The following is a 19716-nucleotide window of genomic DNA, read 5'->3' as shown; positions in this document are numbered from 1 at the left end:
TTCCTGTGGGCATCCCACTCGAAGCCGAGGCTTGAGCCCGAGCAGAATTGCATGCAGCAGGAGCAGTTACTGCAGCAACACCCAAAGGCGCAGGGCCCACATGGGAGAGCTGGGGGGGCAGGAATGCTGCTCAGGAGCAGCAGGCAGGGCAGTGGCGGGCTGCAGGAGGCACACTGGCTGTAGGGGAGCTCCAGGAGTGGGACAGTCACCAGTAGAGACCATGCTGTGGCAGGGTCTGGGGAACCAGGGTAGAGCATCCCCTGAGCCAGCGGTAAGGCAGGCGAAGGGCAGGGGGTGATGACACCGGTGGCTTGTTAGGGGCTTGGTGGGTGCCTGCACATGCAGCAGCACAGGACCAATCTTGGCACAGGACAGGTCTCAGTGCAGGATGGGTCTCCGGCAGACTGCCTGCTCGTTCAGCACCACAGCACTGAGATGTGCTTGTCCCTGCGTCCCGCTGCTGTTATCTGGGCAGGTGCAAAGCCTGTTGCTGTGCACTGCCTCCTTGTGAAATGCATCCTGTGATTTCCATGCCAAAATCATCGGCTGTGGAAAACACGGCCCTTGTTTCTCCCAATCCATGCTTCAACCTCTTTGCATTAGCGGGGCTCATGTTGACTCAGCTGGCGGCAGGCTTTTTTATACACCAGCAGCCTCCTCACCAGTTCAGTCCTCATCCAGTCTCCTCCCTCTTTCCAGCTTGGATGGAAGGAACAGTTTGCAGCTCTGTACACCCAGCTCCAGCACAGCACACAGGCCAGGTGCCCAATGGCTCACTCTCCACGGCTGACACCCTTGCATGAACATTTCCCCATCTCTGAGAGCAAATGCTCGCCACAGGGCTGGCTCTTGGCCACCTTACCTAGCCAGTGGGGGTGAAATGCCGTGGAGGGCACCACTTGCCAGGGACCTCTCCTCCACTGCCACCACGAGCCACCCATGAGCCAAGGGCATCTTCCCAACCAAGCCTCAAGGGCTGAGACCCACCATATTGCTGCCCCTCACCCTGCTGGCGTGAGCCCCAGCGGAGCAGTCCAGGGCAGGGGACTCCACACAGCAGCGCTGGCAGCACAGCCCTGCTCCCCCGGGGTGTTCTATGGCTCGTATGACGGTCAGCCTTGCTGCCTGTTGCACTCCTGCCTCCTTTCCCGCAGGATTTCAGACGCTCGCTGGCCCCTTGGGCTGCCAAGCACATCTCGCTGGCTGAGCTGAAGGCTAAGGATGCTGACACTAAACATGTGCGCAACAAAAAAACCCCACAAACCCACAGCCTTTCCAGCTCCCCACATGCTGCTGGGTTATGTGGGCGCTGGTATTTATCGGCGGCTCCCCCAGCTCCCACTCAGCCTCTCCCGTAAAGGCCGAGCTTGGCTGCCACCCACGGGAAGCTGCTGGCAGCGGGGAGAGCCAGCAGGCAGCTGGTAAGGCACAGCCGAGACGCTGCTTGAGGAGCTTCCAGCCTGACAACACAGAGACCACGAATGGGAGGTTGTCCTCCTGGTGACAAACTCTTCCTTCACTTGAAGCAGGGAGTGCAATGGGCATTTCTATCCAGTCAGGCTCACAGACATCAACCCAGGGCTGAGGCACTGACAGGGCAGGTGCTGATGCCTGTGTCATCAAAACGTGCTTTCCCAGGACACGGTGTTGTTCCAGGCTGCTGGCAGCTGGGCACAGGCTTACTTTCAGTACTGAGCATGGATACTCATTCTGCCCCCAAAGAGCTCCTTTCCCTGCGCAGTATGCGTGCCCTGCACTTCCAGCTGCTATGAGGGATGCAGAGTGCCTTGGAAACTACCCAAACGGGGCTTTCCAAAAGGAATCAGCACAAGCTGTAGTCCAAGTCAAGTCCATGGGCTTGGGCTTGTAAATCAAACGAGCAAGCTTGAAAGTCCCACCCTTGGTTGAGCAAGTTAAATCTGTCGCTTAAGATGGAGCTGCAGCAGGTGCCCAGTGTGCGCTCAGGGAGGTCTCGGCTGATCCTGCATGCCATGACTGAGCCACGGGGCTGAGCAGGGACGAGCGGGGCTCAGAGCGGCTCTGTGGACACGAGGGCACGGCTCTCTGGCAGCAGGGAGACAAAACCCGCCAGGCTGTAGTGCAAAAGCAAAGTTTTTCCATTTGCTCGGCAGCAAACTTTGAAGAAGCAGGAATAGTAACTTCATATTTCCTTCCAAGGCACCCTGGCAGAGTTGATGGTGTACCAGATCATCTGTGGACAGGACAAAGCAACCTGATTCAAAAGGCACCATCGTTTAGAGCTGCTCTCAAGTGTGCCCTTGATCTTTATCCAATTCCCCAGCAGTGCTCCAGTGCTCTTTCCTTTGTGTTCTCAGAATTATTGCTAAAGCAATGGCAGGACAGAGAAGAGATTTTCAAAGTACAAGTAGGTATCTGTTATGTTCACACAAAATGTCAGTGCTACAGCCTGCTAAGCAATGCCCTCTCCGATACACTGGCATCAGGAGAGTTGGACTCAGCACTTCATTGCACAGTCAGTTCTCTGCTAATTGGCCCCATCCAGTGTTTCATTTTGGCAGACCAGATTCCCATCACTACCATCACACATTTAACCTTCCCTGACTGAGGAGTCTCCAGGAGAAAGATAAAACCTGGCTCCTGGGGACAATCTGTGAGTGCAAATCTGCAGCCAGCAGCCCCTCTGCTGCGAGCTGGAGCAGTGCTGCTCTCACCACGCACTTCAGCCTCTCCAGCCTTTGCTTTCTGCCCAGTGCAGCTGCATTGCATGTCCCAGGGCTGCTCACCCTCTACGAGATCCAGCTGTGCTGCTGTGGTTCGGTTCAGTTCCCTCTCCTCCAGCTGTTCAGTGCAAAGCTCTGGTGCTGCGGGGCTGCCCTGCCCTGCCTGAGCAGGTGGGTGCTGAGAAGCTTGGGGCTGGTGTGGGTCCTCTGCTCTCGATGTTCCTGCAAATCCACATAAGAACCTGCTTTGTGGTTGGGAAGCAGAAGAGCAGCAGCACCACAGCATCACCGGCGAGGGTGCTGGCTGCAGAGCTGGCTCCCACCACCGCCTGCCACCACGGAGGGAAGAGCAGTAGCCAGGTCCCTGTGGCACAAGATGCCTCTGGGCTCTGGGTGCTGCTGGGCTGGCGGCACGCTGCCGTGTGGGGTTCTCTGGTGCAGCTCCAGCAGGTTTCAGACATAAAGACAGGCTGCCATGGCTTCCCAGCAGCACTGATCTGCAGAGACCGGCAGCCTCCCCGCAAAGGGGCTGGTAGGGAATACTTGTGGAAACACCAGGCTGAAGCTTTGGCATGCTGCAGCTCTGTGTGGTTGCTCCTCCTCCTTGCACACGTGTTTTCCTCCTGCTTTGGCACCGCCGTTGCTGCGGAACCCGTGGCATTGCCACATTTGGCTTCTGCAGGCCATGGCTGCTGACCAGGCTCCAGGACAGGGCACTCCCAGCACTGCCCCACGCTGATCTTCAGTCCGTAACATGCACCATGCCGGGGAATAAACAATAGGATGAACATGGATTTGCTGAGCGGTTTATGTGGGAAAAGCATCTTCTCCAACTGTGTTATAAATCCCTCAGTAGTAACTGGTTTCACAAGCAAATGGTTCTGGAAACCAACCAGGCACTTCGTCTGTTTTGACTTTCACTGATTCAATGGCTGGTGAAAGCAGAAAACAAGCCCAGCAGAGACAGGCTCTCCACAAACATGATGGAGTTTAAGCAACCTCCTCCCTCTTTTGCAAGACAACTCATAATATTATGTAAAAATGCAAATAACGTCCATGAGAAGCTGCAGAGCTGTAAGTGCCCAGAACAGAGCTCCAGCAAGGAATAACCCATTGCTCCTGGATGTGTGAATCACAGGCACAAGCAGTTTGGTTTACAAGCATTTGCAGCACAATGTGTGCTCAGCGGCCGTAAAGGGCCCTTTACGCCAGGGCTGTGCTGCGCCACGCTAACGAACAGCATGCCAGGAGGGCAATCCAGACAAACCGTGGTAATTTCCCTCGCTACTCGTGAGCACTTAGAGGGTCTGCAAAACTTAAGTGCTGGTAAGAGCTGCCCATTGACTCCTTGGCTGAAGGAGCCCGTGAGGGATTTGGAAATCGTTGCCCTCCTGGAGCATGAGCTCAGGGACAGCAGTGGAGCATGTATTAGTGCTTTGTGCGTGCCAGGCAGGACAGGGGCAGGGGCAGGGGCAGTTGAAGGGGCAGGAGGGGTGCCAGGGAGGTGGCACAAACGTGCAGCCTGGGGACAGCCCTGGCAAGGGCACAATGCTGGTGTCAGTGGTGCATGGGGCTCACCAGGAAGCAGAGACTTTTCTCCCAGACTGAGCTCCACTGGTCCCAGTTGCCCAGGAGAGTGGGGAGATAAGGGAAATGGACTTGGGAGATCTGCAGTCCCAGAGCCTTCAGTTGTAACCTCTTCCTCCTGGTCCCAGGTTCTGCTTTTGTGTCTCCTTCCCTGAGCTGAGCCAGTGAAGCTGCAGCTCTCCCTGGCCAAGGATTGCCATCCTGGAGCCCTCTTGCATCAGATTAAAGCATGGCATATGGTGTCCTGGCACCGGGGTGGCTTCTGTGCCCTGGGCACACCAGGCTGTCACCCTGGAAAGTTGCTGGGCTCCAGAAGGGATAAGGTGTCCCACTCACTCTGTGGCTGAGCAATGGTGGGAGCTGGAAGTTGTCCAGAAGCAGGAATGCCAGCTGGAGCCAGCGGCACTGGTGGGAGTTCTGCCCCAGCCCCACCACCCACCTAGACACTTCTCCAGCCACCTCCTGGGCAGGGGACAGGCAGCAAGCACAGGCTGCGGTGCAGGCACTGCCCTGCCCTGGCTACACACCTGCTTCTCCCACCACACAGCAAACCAGAGACTTTCCTCCTGCCCACACAAGCAATGGCTCCTGGCACCAAGGACCTGCCTGCAGCCAGTGCCTCCGGTGGCATCATCATCTTGGAACCTGCTTTGCGTGCACATAGCTCTGAGGGTGAAGGGCTCTCAGCAGCCAGGAGTCTGAAATAACTTGTCAGAGGAGGGAATTTGAGATGCTCCAAGAGGTGCTGTGGCACACCAGGCTGGAGGAGTTGTGCTCCCACCACAAAGTGTTCTCCCATCTTGTCAGTAACATAAAAATCGTCAGTGCAGCCTGGGCAGGGTGAGGAGCACTCGCTGAGGTTAGCAGGCTGCATCCTCGCCAGGTAACAGCTGTGCCAGGCAGGGTGAGTGCCACCAGCCCCACCACCAGCATGGATGCCCCTTTTCATCTCTCGAGTCCCGCTTCCCCGCCAGCACCCGGCCACCAGCGCTGGAGCTGAGCTGACAGAGGAGCTACATTTGTGTAAAGTGCTGGGGAGGGGCGGGGGGGGAAGAGGGATGTGTAAATCAGGGCTCCTCACCAGCAAAAGATGCTGCGAGTTCATTAGGCTAATTTGTCACTTAGAACTAAACTCTGTGCTGGGTGTCAGGAAGGGGCTGGCTGTGCCTGACTCCCGGGTGCCAGCAAGTCAGCCACGCTGCGGAAATCACGTATTTGTTGACATTTTTAAAATGGAAAGCTTAAGGACTGTTATTATGCTGTGCAAAATTATTTCAGCAGCCCTTTGAACCGCTAAGCTATTCTCTGGGAATCTCAGCACCGGGGGATGACAACGTGGTAATTTATGCCAGCAGCTCTCGCTCACTCTTGAGCCCGCAGAGAGGGCTGCTGGCACAGCTCCTGGCTCCTTGTCGTGCAGTGCTTGGGTGCCAGCTCCTTCACCTGAGATATGGGGGGGAAAGAATTGCGTTCACACGTTTCATCAAGTCATGGCTCGCTCAGGTCCTTCCTCTTCTGGAAGGGATGTGGAGCAGCGTGAGGCATGGCAGAATTCGGGGTATTAGACCTGCTGTCTCAGGGAGTGGCTGCGAGGCCGCCAGCCCCGCAGCAGATGAAGCGGCCAGCGAGGATAACTGCACACGCAGCCTGGGAAAGGCACACCAGCTTTTTGCACAGCCCAGGCAGGAGCTCCAGGAATGACGCTGGGCAGCAGGGATTGCAGTGCCATGGGTGTGCGGCTGGCAGGGCAGACCGGGAGAGCAGAGGCTGGGGAGATCTCCTGGTGCTCAAGCCTGGCTTTGGGTCTCCCCAGGCTTCCTGGGTGCCACTCTGCCGCTGGGCTGTGCCAGGGGGCATGCAGCCCCTCAGCGCTGATGGGGGCTGGCAAGGGCACCGGTCACCAGCTCGTCCAGCTGATTGCCTCTACTCCCAGCCCAAGAGCTTGTGGATTTGCTTTCTCCGCAAATCATTTTATTGCTTCCAGGAAACAACAGTGTCTCTTTTGGGTAACCACGAGGTACCCAATGTGGTCCCAGCTGACACAGTGCCCACCACACTCTCTGGAGCCACTGTGACATTGGGATGATCCCTGCCTGCCTGGTGCTTCCAAGGCCAGCAGCGCATCTCCCAGCAGCCCTGGCTGCGATGGGCAGCGCCTGTTACTGCTCCCCGGTTCTGGCCCTGTATTTGGCCATTTGCAATCGCCTAATGCACCCTAGTGCACCGGAAAGCTTTTTTGGGGCCAGGAGCTCTGCCACTGCTGGCAATTTGTGTCAAGAGCGGCTCCACACTGGCCTTGCTGAGCTGCCGCAGGAAGGCTCGCTCGGTACACATACAGCAGTCATTCGGTAACTCAACATTATTTTTAGGCATTTCTGAGACACCAGAGTGTTTTACAAGCCTCTCTGAATGCAGTACAGCTAAAATGTATTTTATATATTTTATGTGATCCTGTACTTCACAGGCCAGGGGTCCCTGCTGTTACATACAATATTTGCCATATGATAGACAGAACAACACTGAAACCTCTCCTGAAAATCACAGCTGCAGACTTTTAAAGACATTTCCTGTCCCTACAAGTACAAAGTATTTTCAGGTACAAACATTCCCACTCACACTGTGTCTGACTTTATTACTCCACATTTGACTGGCAGTTTCCACGCAGCAGCTCACAGCACTGCCAGCCACTGCTGAACAGCCAGGGTGGGAGCTGGGCTGTGCCAGAGCGTCCAGCCCTGTGCACAGCACCCCCAGCCCCACACCAGTGCCCTGGGCATCCCCTGGAAAGCACCCTATATACATGGGGGAGCACCCTGCACCCCCAGGAAAGCATCCTGCATCCCCATGGGAACATCCCACATCCCAGCAGAGCACCCCATGTCCCAGCCCGGGGTGGCTGGGCAGAGAGCAGCCCTGGCTGTGGCTTTGGGGCTGGGAAGGAGGGACCCGAGTCCTTCTGCTCCAGGGAACAAGGGGTGGGTGGTGGTCACAGCTTGTGCTGGCAGCTGCCTACCCAGGGTGAGCACGGCTGGCTCATACCGGGGTGGGTGAAGGGCCTTTCACCACCTCATGCTAAAGCTGCCCTGAGCCCTGGTACACAGCAGCATAGTGGAGAGGGCTGTGGTGCCAGCAGCTCAGCCCTCCCGGGGCAGGGGGTGGCACATAGAGGGGCACAAAGCAAGCAAACCTCAACCCCCCAGTTACAGCCAGGGAGAAGGACACCTTGCAGCAACCTCCTCAGTGTTCTCCCTCCTGGCTCATGCAGGTGCTGCCAGCAGTGCTGAGCCTCTGTTAAACCTCCCACAGGCAGGGGATTAGATACTAGAGTTGCATCGTTTGCAGGAGTCTGTGGACTCCTTTGCATATCAGAGCCCATAAGGACCAGCGGGAGAGGCAGATGGGAGCTGGAGGGAAAACGGGCAGCCCCGAGCTGAACCAGGCGTTGTCCCAGGGTGGAGAGTGGACAGAATAAATGGAACCACTTCTTAATGATACTTACTACAAATTTCCTGGTTAGGGTTCATTTTTCCCTTCACTTATGTAGATACCATCAGTATTTGGGGACAGTGAGGGCTGTTTCTGCCCAGCAGCCCTGTGGGCACAAATACAGCAGTGGCACCTCAGGCTGCCCCAGACCCTGCGAGGGGTCCCTGGGTGCACAGGCAAAAATCAGGCTCTTGGTGGGCTGCTTTCCTTGCAGCACTGGTAGCAAAACACTGTCATATTGCTAAGCCAGGATTTTTTTCCATCCTAATAACTGGCCCATTTGCCATATCCCTGACTTCATATTTGGGCTGGAGCCAAGGTTTCTGAGAGCAGCCCCCTGCCCTGCCTCGTGGGTGTAGAGACACTCAGGTACCTGGGTATGGGCTCAGACCCCTGGTTCCCCCCCGTAACACCTCCATGTTCTGCTGAGTGTGTTGGGGTGGGCTCAGGGACAGCCCGATGGCCCCACTGTAAAGCTGGGATGCAAAAGGTTGATTCTGATTCCGCAGGCACGGCTCCTTCCCAGAGCATCCCTGGTAAGCAGGGACAGAGAGGACAACACAGCCCCGCAGCACAGACAGCAGTTGGGTGAAATATCATATTTATCTGTTAAACTTGAGGGCAGGGAGATACTGCTGCAGCAGAGCTGACAAGCCAAACCCCATGTTCGATCTGGCAGTAACGAACTGGCTGCCTCAGCATGAGCCATATAGAATCTCTCAAGTCAGAACAAAGCCCATAAGCATTCAGGAGCAAACCCGATTGTGCAGCTTCACCACCTCACCTTGTCCTCTGCAGGCAGGACAGAGTCCGGGCATGTGTGTGGCAGCACAAAGAATGGTGCAGCATCTTACCCAGCTTCCACTGCCAGCTCTGGGCTCCTTGGCAGCAACAGGCTGGTCACAAGCAGAAAACTCCATTTCTGGTTCTGTGGGATCGTCAGGAAACCCGTGGGCACTGCCAGTACAGTCAGTGAAGCTTTAATAACTCCTGGGTACGTTTCATGAGCAGGAGGACTAAAATCACGCTGCTGTATCTTAATTTTGTCATCAGTATGATGGAGTATTCTAGATGCTTGGACATTTGCTGCAGGAAAAGATAGCTCTTAGCAAACAAGCAGATAATGCTCAAGTGATATCAGGCTCCAGCAAAAACCCAGAGCTTGTCTCCCTTCGAGCCACCTGCGTGCATCCTTTGTGCCCACCTGGCTGCCACTGCTCTCGGCAGCTTGGGATTACCCATCCCCTCGTGGGTGCACACATGGCAGCTCTTGCCACCCCGCAGATGAAGGCTGAAGCCACCCCTGTACCCCCCTGAGCATGTGGCACAGTGACATCTGCAGACAGGACAGCTCTGCACATTGTCCCTTTGTCGGCGGGCTTCAGAGCCAACATCACACTGGGGCAGAGGGGAAGGGCTGGTGCTGCTCCGACCTGCTGCCACAGGGATGCAAAATTACTTTCCCTAAGCTAAAATTAAAGCAGAGCCACGCTCGCTCATCCCCTGACTCACACAGCTCTGCTGCCTGTGGCCAGTGCTGGGTGGCCCCCACCCACCCAGGGGTCCTGGTCCTGAGCATCTCCCACAGGAGCACAGGGAATAACCCCAGCTTTAAACCCTTCCCTGAACCTGGGTTTCCAAAGGAGGAGTACGCTACTTTCTCTCCTCCAATTAAACTAATATTGCATCTTACTAGTGAAGAATAAGTAAACAAACAATTAAAGACTTGATGAGGTGTTAAATGTGACACTTAGAAGAACCGGGAAGGAGCTGAACTGAAGAGCTGGGCTCTGTCTGCAGTGGGGTAGCCCCGGAGCCCAGTGTGCCCCAAGGCTGTGGGGAGCCCAGGGGCTGATCTGACCAGCACGCAGAAGAGGTGGAGCTGCCCCAGGTGGGGAGATATCTGGCACATCTCTGAAAGAGCATCCTTCCGATTCCAACAGGCTCACAAACATCCCCCAAACGAGATTTATATATATATATATATAAAAAAGGGCTTTTATCCCCGATTCACTGCTTTCACAAAAGGCTGAAGAGGGTTTCAGTCGTTCCACCCATCTCTCAAGAGCACACCAGACGTTTAATCAGCAACACTAAAAGCAGATCTGGCAAAAATCTATTTTTGACACCCCTCTGGACACTTTAGAAAACCAGGCTCTGCTCTCCAAGCTGGGAGGACAGAAAACAGCAGAGCTCTGCCCACACTCTGTGGGCACACCAGGCAGTCCTGACCCAGAGGGCTTGGACTTATCCACGGTGCTGCCTGTTCCCCACAGGGCAGGGGGGATAGGGATGAGGTGCAGAAGCAGAGCCCGAGCATCCTTCCCTGGGACATGCCCAAGGGGAGAGCCGGGGCTTGGAGCCTGCATACAGCCAGCCGAGCCTGAAGCTGTGGGTGCACATGGGGGGCAGCAGCCAGGACCTCGGCTCTGGGCTCCCACCTAAACCCATTTTTGCAGCCTGACCTGGGACAAGCACTGTTTCGAGGCTGCTGTAAAACCTCTGCTGCAACCGATTTGGAGGACAGCCCTACACGCTCAGTGTAGTGGAGCTGCTCTCATTCAAATACCTAAAAATTAAGACCAAAGTTTTTCAGCCCCCTGCAAGCCCAGGACAGACAAGCTGCATTAATGCTACAAGAGATTTTGGCAGCCAGGTACCAGCAAGAAACTTTGAGGACGGCAGCCTCTGAGCCGGGTCACTCCGAGCTTGGCGTGTGTGCGTGCCGGTGCAGAAGGCGCTGGGCAGCGTGGCTGGATCACCTTGGACAATCCGTCCCAGAGCCAGACACACCGTGCCTGGGTGTGTAATCCCCAGGGCCACTGGGATTAGCCCAGGAAAGCAAGGCCAGCACTGCTGCAGGTGCTCCCGAGAGCAGCCCTGCCAGGGGGGACCTTCTGGCTGGTGTTAAGGCACACTTTAGCCCATTGCTCATTAAGAATTTAATAACTAAATCTCTGGAAGCAATTACTTATTGTCAAGGAGAAATCATTTCTCCCTGTCTCTCTACCAACAGATTTGGAAGACAAAGCACTCCTGTATTTGCTAAGAGGTGATGGTTTAAAGAGACACAGGGGCCACAGAACTCAGTTTGAGAGGGTGAAATGAGCCCTGATAGCAGCCAGCGCTATAAATATGCCAGACGATGCGGGCAGCTGTGGGCAGGACACGGGTGTCATTCACTAAACCAGTTAGTTCCCCGTTTGCTGCATGGCAAACACACCACAATTACCAAGCGATCAGCTCCACATTAGCCGCTTATGTGGCAGTGGGATTATCCGCACCGAGGACACGGTGGGGATGCCCACGGCCATGACGCACTCCTCCTGCATCCCTTGCACCGCTGCACTGCAGCCAGGGCCCACAGACAGGAAAAACAGCCTGATGAAGTTGGCTGCCTGCGCGGGTCTGCTGGTCATCAGGCAGCACCCTGCTTCCACCAGCACCCTGCACACGCAGCTGGCAAGGGTAATTACACCAGTGTGCAATTAGCACAGCATCCCAGCCACCCTCAGGGAAGGGAGCCAGGTGAGCCCCTGGCTACCCAGGGAGGCTGGAAGGACGGACTGTCCCCAACAGCAGGATGCTGGTGCAGGGGCACAAACAGCCCTGGGATGGCCCAGCAGCTGGGGACGGTGTCCTGCCAGGTGCTTTTGTGCAGCCTGGGGAGAGCAGCAGCTCCCTCCACACAGCAGCCAGTGGCAGAGGGAGATCCTGGGGGACAGGGAGCTGCAGCTCCAGGGATGGAGGTTGACAGCAGCCAGGGACGCATCCCAGGGTCAGGCAGTATCACCCTCATCACCCACAGCAAATGCTGAGCCCAGCAGGCTGCGGGAGGTCCTGCTGCCTCATGCTGCGGAGACAGGCTAATTCGGCTTCCCCATATGGAGCCATTCCCCCTGCCCAGACAGGATCCCCCTTGGCTGGTGGGGCCAAGCCCGGTACCACTCAGTCCCAGGGGCTGGGGGAAGCAGCCCCCAGGGCACTGCCCATACACCCCAGGTCTGCAACACCCGCTCTCCTCCAAGCACACAGTGCAGCAGCCGCAGATAGGACAGTGAAAGGCACCCACGTCCCCAGACACCCCAGCCCACCGGCCAGCTCCCCTCACCCGGCCAGGATGGCCCCCTCCAGTCTCCACGGGCGAGGGAGCAGCCTGGGGCCGGGTGAGATGAGCCCTGCTGACCCACGCTGGCACTCCCCCAAGGGAGCGCGCGCTGCCGCCGGCCATACCTGTCTGCAATGCATCAGCGACACGCTGTGTCTGTTCCTCCTCTCCCAGGAGCACATGCAAGAACGGTTCAAGAGCCCAGTGATGACAGAGTGGCCACCAGCCCTGGCACCCACCGCAGTGCAGGTCTCACTGCCCCTGCAGCAGTGCCAGTTTGCGGGGATGCTGCACCAGCAGGGGCAAGAACTGTTCCCACTAGCAGGGGCACAGGGGCTCACCACCATGCCGGGAAGAAGAATCGGAGTTTGGCTTTGGGAACCCACTGGATTCCCAGTGCAGGAGTACACCAGCCCAACCCACCTCACCCCAGCCCAGCCCGGAGGGAAGGAGGGGACCACCAATGCTGCATCTCTAAAGGTGCTGCAGCAGGGATGGAGGCTTTGCTGTGCTTTCCCCCTGAACAGAGCCCATCCACTGCTCCCACTTCCTGAAATGGAAACAGCCCCAAATGCATCTTCATCATTCAGGGTTTTAAGTAGCTTGTACCCACCAGATGGAGGGCAGATCCCCTCTGCGCCCTAGTTTACCTTCCCAGGAAGAAAGCGCCGTCAGGCCTCCAGCCTCATTAGCTGCCTGTTGTTAGCAGGACTTTAGCCTTACAGCACCTGGCAAAACCTCATCATTTCCCAGCTCCTACACCCCACACCAGCAATCCCACCCCCCACACACACACCATGGGCTGTGCAAAGCCCCCCCGGGTGGGGAGGGCTCTGAGCCTGCCCACAGCAGCATCCCTGCCCTGGGGCTGTCCCACTGAGGCACGACCCATGTCTGCAGTGAATTTGTATCACTGCCTACATCCCCACCACCCTGCTCCAGGCTGCACCACCCTCCTCCTCGTGCCCAAGCCACAGCTCCTGGGCACTGCCTGCAGGGGTAAAGTTCTACATGTTGTTACAGTCCCTCAGCAGTTTGTTGGGTTTTTCTGGCTGCTGGACAGACCTGGCTCACTTGTGGATGTGGGGGACCTTCTCGTTAGTCCTCCGTTTGCCAGTGTGCTTTAGGCACACTTATATCATTATCCTCACCTTGCAATGCCAGTGCACAGAAGGGCACAGAAGGCAAAGCAATTTGCCCAAGGTCATACAGGCATTCAATGACAGGGTGAGGGGAGACCCCAGGTCTCCTTGTCCTCGCTGGGTGTTCTTTGTGTCAGTAAAAAGGAAGAGAACAGTGAGCCCTGGGACCTGCAGCAAGTGGACTCAAAACCTTCCCTGGAGCTCAACAGGGAGAAAGCGCTGAAGTTTGGCACACGCTGCTCAGTTCCACAGTACAATGGGATTTGCTGTAACAGATTCCCATCAGTCACAGAAGAGTGACAGATTTATTTTTAAACAGATTAAGCATCTGCTGCTGACAGAGCACATCTCTGCACAGTCCAGGCAGACTTTCCAGTGAGTAGTGCCCACAGGGGAAGTGTAGCAGGAAATCACCAGGGAAGGCAGCGGCCGAGCTTGACTGGCTCATAAATATGTTTTAAGATAATCTTAAGTCAGATGTGAGTGTCCCATCAGGGCTCCAACTTTGCTGGGTTCACCCCAGCCCTGCTCACTGCAGCGCACTCATGGCAAGCCGCCAGGAGCTGGCACTGCCACGGATGCAGATGCCGGGCTCTGTAGGATGTTTTTGTGTTGGTTATAGAAACAAATAAAACAAAACATTTGCTAATTCAGGGAGATTCTTCTGGATAAGGCAAAATAATCAGATGTGATTCATTCTTGTGCTTTCTGTGTGGGACAGAGGCAGATTGGGGGATTAGCGAACTGGATGGGAACACGGTGATCATGTGAATCTGAGCCTTGGGTCTGGCAGGAGTGGCTGGGCTGCAGCACTCAGGGTCAATTCAAGCATTGTTGGCAGCAAAGAATCAATTACAGGCTTGTTCAGTTATCCTAATGAATCCAGAATTAACAAGGAAAAAAATCTAGGAGTCTGTTCATTTAATTCCCATGTCCAGGCACTGGCCCTCCCCTCGCCAGCTCAATATTTTCTCTCTGAGTAGCTCAACCTGCATTCATCTCTGTGAAAGTAAATAAACCCGAGCCACAGCTTCCAGCTCTTTAAATCCGACTCAAACCTCGTTTCTAAACTCTCTCCAAGTTTTCAACGTCCTTCTCCACATGCAGACCCCAGCAAGAGACACTGCTCTAACAGCGCTTGCAGCAGTGGATGCAAGTGACACAGTCTTCATGAGATGGCATGTTATCCTGTCACACTCACAAAGGTGCTTCAGCTCTGCGGGACGTGGCAACACCTCGGGCTGCTGTCCCTGCTGCCACCCCCTGTGAGCCTCAGCTCCCCTCCGAGGCACTGCATGCCAGGACGGGGACCCCAGCCCAGGTAAGTGGCTCCTTTCTCTGCAGATGCAGGAGCGGACACTTGCACAACCTCAGTGTAAATGGTTTGCTCCAACCTGTGTGCCACGTCACCTACAAACACTTGTAATAACAGGGTTTGAGCTTCTCTCAATAATGAAATAAGGCTCAATAATGAAAATCCAAAGCCTCATCCCCAGAGATCCCACTGCCCCATTCCAGTCCATTCCTCTGTTCCAGTCACATTGTGGGGCTGACCCACCAGCCAAATTTAAGCACTTTAATGTGCACACCTGTGGCTGCAGCATCCCAGGTACCCAAGCCACTGACAGCCATACCAGTGCCTAAGGCAGCAGCGCTGTCTCCATACCAGCTCAGGCTCTCATCCTCACCACCACCAGCCCTACCAGAAAAAACAACTCCATTGACCTTAATTACCCTCTTTGAACTCTTGATTAATGGGGTCTAATACAAGCCATTGCTGAGCCTCTGGCTGGGCTGATGGCAGTGAGGGCAGTCTGGCCAGACTTGATGCTGCCTGCACTGGTGCCAAGCGTGCCCCACTGCAGCTGGGGGTGCAGCTCCCCAAAGCACCAGTCCCCCACTCTCTGTGGGGCTGCAGGGAGTTCTCCCAGCCCCACTCCCCTCCTACGCTCACACTGCAGTGACTCAAGGGGACAGGCTGCCAGAGGGATAACACAACACCACCACCACCAAGCAAACCAAAACCCGACAAAAACCTGCTTTTCAGCAGGTCAGCCTGTCCTGCTAGAGTTGGAAGCAATGACGTGAGCCGGCCATCAACACAGCGAACGAGCAGGACCACATCGCTTCCTTGGTTGAAATACCAGTGAAATCACATTGGCACCTTGCAGAAAATAAATCGCCTATTTTTACATCCTAAAAAACTCGGAGCACCTTTTGTGCAGGGACCAGGAGTCATGTGCTGTTCTTCCCTGACCTCCACGGGGCACAGCTGAGCAGGTCACAGAGAGTGGATTTGTCACCAGTGCTCTGCACACCCTGTGACAGCCTCCACGAGCGTCTCTGTGCCTCCAGCTCCAGTACACTCCCTGCACCTGCCCAGCCCCTGCCAGCCCTAATAAGGACCTCGCCTCACCCATAAAGACAAACAGATTAATGAACCACTTGAAAGTAATGTCAACCGTTACTTTTCTCAGCCTGAGTAGCCTTGTCCAGCTTCTGTGGTTTAAGGTTAATGAGGCATTTACCCCTTGTTGTGGAACTGATGCTGACACACATGCCGTCCTGCTCCCCTGGGAGAGGAGGGACCATTTTGGGTTTCGGACAGGTGAGTTTATTTTCTAGACTGATAATCTCCAAGCTCACTGCCCAATGCTAATGTGATGTCCATCACTTGCTGAAGCCCCGTCTTCGGCTGAGCTGGGTCCCATGCCAACCTGGCACTACTCAGCACTAGCATGATTCTTGTTTCCTTTAACAAAGAAGGTGTCTAATTTATTTTAACATTCTTCTCCAATCAATTATTCAAAGTATCCACACATTTAATTCACCCAGCTCTTTTAAACCCAGTGGCCACTTTTACTTCTCCACCATAAGCCTGTGGCACTGATCCCCATCCTCACCAGTCCCAGGAGGACATACCACACACTGAGTACCCCAAAACACCTGGGGGATGGTGCCTGGTGCCTCCATATCAACTTCTGAACATCACCAAAAAGTTAACTCAAATCTATATGCTTGAAAAGTGCTTTTAGTGATGTAATTTCCACTACCTTGGGCCAAAGTCACTGGAACGTCTCAGTTACACGATGCACTTCTGTAACCCAGCATTCTGTAAGAAGCTGCCTGACAGAGCCCAGTGCCACTCCACTGTCCCTGGGGGTTCTGTCCCTGCACAGCCAGGTCCCAGAGGGATGCTGCAGCACATCTCTGCTGTCAGTGGGGTGAGGATGCACAGGAGCCAGCACACACTTCACTCACAACCCTACAAAACCAGCCCTCTCCAATGTCCCTGCAGCCCTGGATTGTCACATGTGCAGGCTCCAAGAGAAATAGAGCATTTTTCCTGTGTTACTGCTGTATCCATAGCTCACTAAAAATAAAGATCACTTTTTTTGCAGTGGGTGAAAACTGATGATAAAAATCCCCATGAATACTTCATCAGGCTGCCTGCTTTCCCATAGATTTTCTGTCGCCAGGAGAGCATTTCCAGCAGCTGCTGGTGCCTGGAAACCAGGACTGCGGGGGAACCCAAATCAATTGCCTCTGAAAGAGGGAATTTTCTACTAAATCCTACTGCTCCCGGTGGCATTATCCATGCAAGAGCTTTGGCAGCAGCTGGAGCAATGGTTTTTCCCCAGGACACAGAGAGAGGGTGTCAGGGACCAGGGCTGGTGCACCCATGGGCTCCCAGGCACCTTCACCTCCTGGCCCCGAGGAGCATGCACAGGAGACATGGGGCAGGGACAAGCATCAACAGGAGGATAATGCAGCAGGAAAGATCCAGCTCCAAAGGTACGGAAAGCTTTCAGAACTGCAGGGACACCAGAGGCTTTGCAGACAGATGTGCCATTGGTCAAGGGAGTTTGGAGAGGGGTTCCTGCTGCAGGGCTGAGGTCTCTGGTCCATCAACTCTTGTTCTAACAGGGTCCAAAGCCACCTTCTCCTCCCTCCCCGGCATGCTGAGCCACTGGGTCCCTCAGAGATCTGGGGTGGGCCCTAGTTCAGGAGGAGCTGCCCTCCCTGCCCCTTGGCAGCCCCATGGCCCGTGGGCTCGCTGCATCGCTCTGGCTAGAGCAGACTCAGCATGGAGAGAAGTTTTCTCCCTAGAATAAGGCCTGAAGAGCGACAGACTCATTACCTCGTGTCTGCCGGAGCAGACACTGAATCATACAGCAAGCTGCTATTTAAAATATTTGAATTCCTCTTTATAGCAAAAATATTGCTTAGCCCTAAGAAGAGAAGGCTGAAAGGGATCTGCTTGCTGGCTTAACTACGGCACAGGCAGGCACAACGAAGGCTCTTCGCAGAGGCACACGGTAGAGGCAGAGGGACAGTGGACAGTGCAAGAGCAATCCTGACCAGGCAGCAGGGAGAAGTGCTGCTGTGGGATCGTCAGGAGCTGGGATGCTGGGGACCTCCATTCCACTCTAGAGGTGCCCAAAGCTCAATAGCAGGAGACTCTACAAAATCTGACCTGAGCCCAGAGCTGGATCTAACCTGGAGCTGTCCTGCTTCAAACAGGGGATGGACCAGAGATGGCTCCCACACTGGGTGATTCTCCTGCCCATGATCACACCAGTTACCATTTGACAAGTCACGATACCATACCACTAGCCCGTGAAGAGCTCAGAACCCTCTGCTCAGGAGTGCTGCCACGCTAATTGCCACAGCATCTCAGATATAGCCACGGGCTCAGGGCTGTGTGTCACTGTCCCAGCCCCCCATGACCAAAGCCTTTGCCAGGGGTCCCTGGGGGTCTGCTGCATCCAGGTGGGTAAATCTCCCTGCCAACTTTGCTGTATAGGCAAGGTGAACAGCTCACACAGAGCATCACCCCTAGTGCAGGCAGCTGCCCCCCACCCTCCCAAGCTGCTGTCCTCATGGATGCTCCAGCTCGCACAAGTCACCCCTGCCCTTGGCACTGGCAGCGTGCCGATGGCTTGCTGAGCCCTGTCGCAGGGACAGGTACGGCTCATCCTGCATGACCTAGTTATTGAGACCTGCAGAGAAATGCAGCTCTAGGAGACCAAAACCTGTCTCAAATCCAACAGAGCCAGAGGCATCCCTCCCTCCCTGCCTGCCTGCCCCAGGATCCACAGCCAGCCCCTGCAGCCCCCACCATGCCGGGGAACACGGGAGGCAGCAGCACCCATGCATCCCTGTGCTGGAGCTGCCAGATCCACTCCGGCACACTGCTCTTCTTGCCTAAGCCAGGACCAGGGTCCCGGTCCAAGTCCCAGGGTGAGATGCTTTCTGCCTTCTCCATGGAGCCGCAGTCTGCTCCTGCCCCGACCCCTGTCCCCAGAGCAGGATGCAGAGACAAGGACATGGCCCTGCTGCTGGCCCTTTGCCAAATTGCCCAGGCTGAACCCTGGCTGGGGGGCTTCTGACTTCGGGAGATTTCCATGGATCTGCCCCAAACCTCTTCCTGCCCATAGGCATCCTTGCCAAGGCAGAGGCACACCAAATCACACCTGCTTTCCAACAACAGCCCAAAGGTCAGAGCCTTCCAGCCTTTTCCGCACTGCCGCCCCTCACACACCCCGGGCTGTATCAGCCTTATCAGCCGCAGCACCCACAGCGATACCGAGTTTGCCATTCCCCACAGCCCCAGGGTCCCTGCTACGGGCTGCTTTCTGGCACAGCCCACTGTGGAGGCAGCTTTGTTTCCAGGTGCCTGCCTCTGTACTCCTTCAAATCAAAACATAAGTTCAAACAAGCCTGGCTATTGTGCAACCCAGGTCACCCACCAGCATTTACATAACCTGGGAACTTCAGCAGCAATGACTTGTTTCCTTCTAAATCGCTCATTAAAAAAAATAAATAGAAGTGATTGAACAGCAGAGGCTGCTTCTGGGGCATCTGTTCCCGGCTGGCACGGCTTTAGCAGGTAGCACACTTTCATGTACCGTAATGCATCAGCTTTACCCAGCACAAGCATCCTCTGCAGGCACGCGCAGCGCTGCGGTCGCCCAGCTCCGGTGAGGCTGCAGCAGGAGACAGGGAGCAGAAATTGCCTCAGACAGAAATTCACTATTTTTTCCTATTCATCTTGCACACACAGCTGAAGAGGGAAAGTCCCATGGGAATGAGCAGCACTTGGCCCAGATGATCCTGGATACAGCACCCACAAAAACCCTACTAGAACAAACTAAGCAACGTTTTTCCCCTTTTATTCCTGAAAACTACCCAGAAACACCCACACCAAGACTGCTGTGCCTTCCTTTTGTGTCACTCAATGGACCTGGTAGTTGATTGCTAATGAGAGCTAATTAGCCTCCAGCTCCCACCCTGTGCCTTCCCAAGGAGCTGTTCTACCCACCAACCTGGGGCTTTTCCCAGCGGTGTGCTAGGCCCTGGCTGTTCTGGGCAGGGAGCTGGACCGGCTGCATCCCTGCTGGAGTGACTGCAGAGCAAGCTCATCCTTAGGGATTTGGGCCTTTCTTAAAGACTTGGAGCTCCAGCAGAAAGCTGGCTCAGCCCCAGTCCCGCTGCTTGGGTGCTGGGCTCTAGGCTCATCACCTGCACAGGCTCATTAACCTGAAAAAACTCCTAAAGACATGCAAAACTATCCAGTTTTGCAATTATTTTCAATAGCCGTGGCCAAGAACGGGCACTCACACGCTGGCCCATATTAGCCCATTTTAGTTCCTCCCAGCAGGCAGGAGCCCACGGGCAGCTCTGTGGG

The sequence above is a fragment of the Falco rusticolus genome, chromosome 7 (genome assembly GCF_015220075.1).
Source record: "Falco rusticolus isolate bFalRus1 chromosome 7, bFalRus1.pri, whole genome shotgun sequence".
Classification (NCBI taxonomy): Eukaryota; Metazoa; Chordata; class Aves; order Falconiformes; family Falconidae; genus Falco; species Falco rusticolus.
This window is presented reverse-complemented; position numbering follows the sequence as displayed.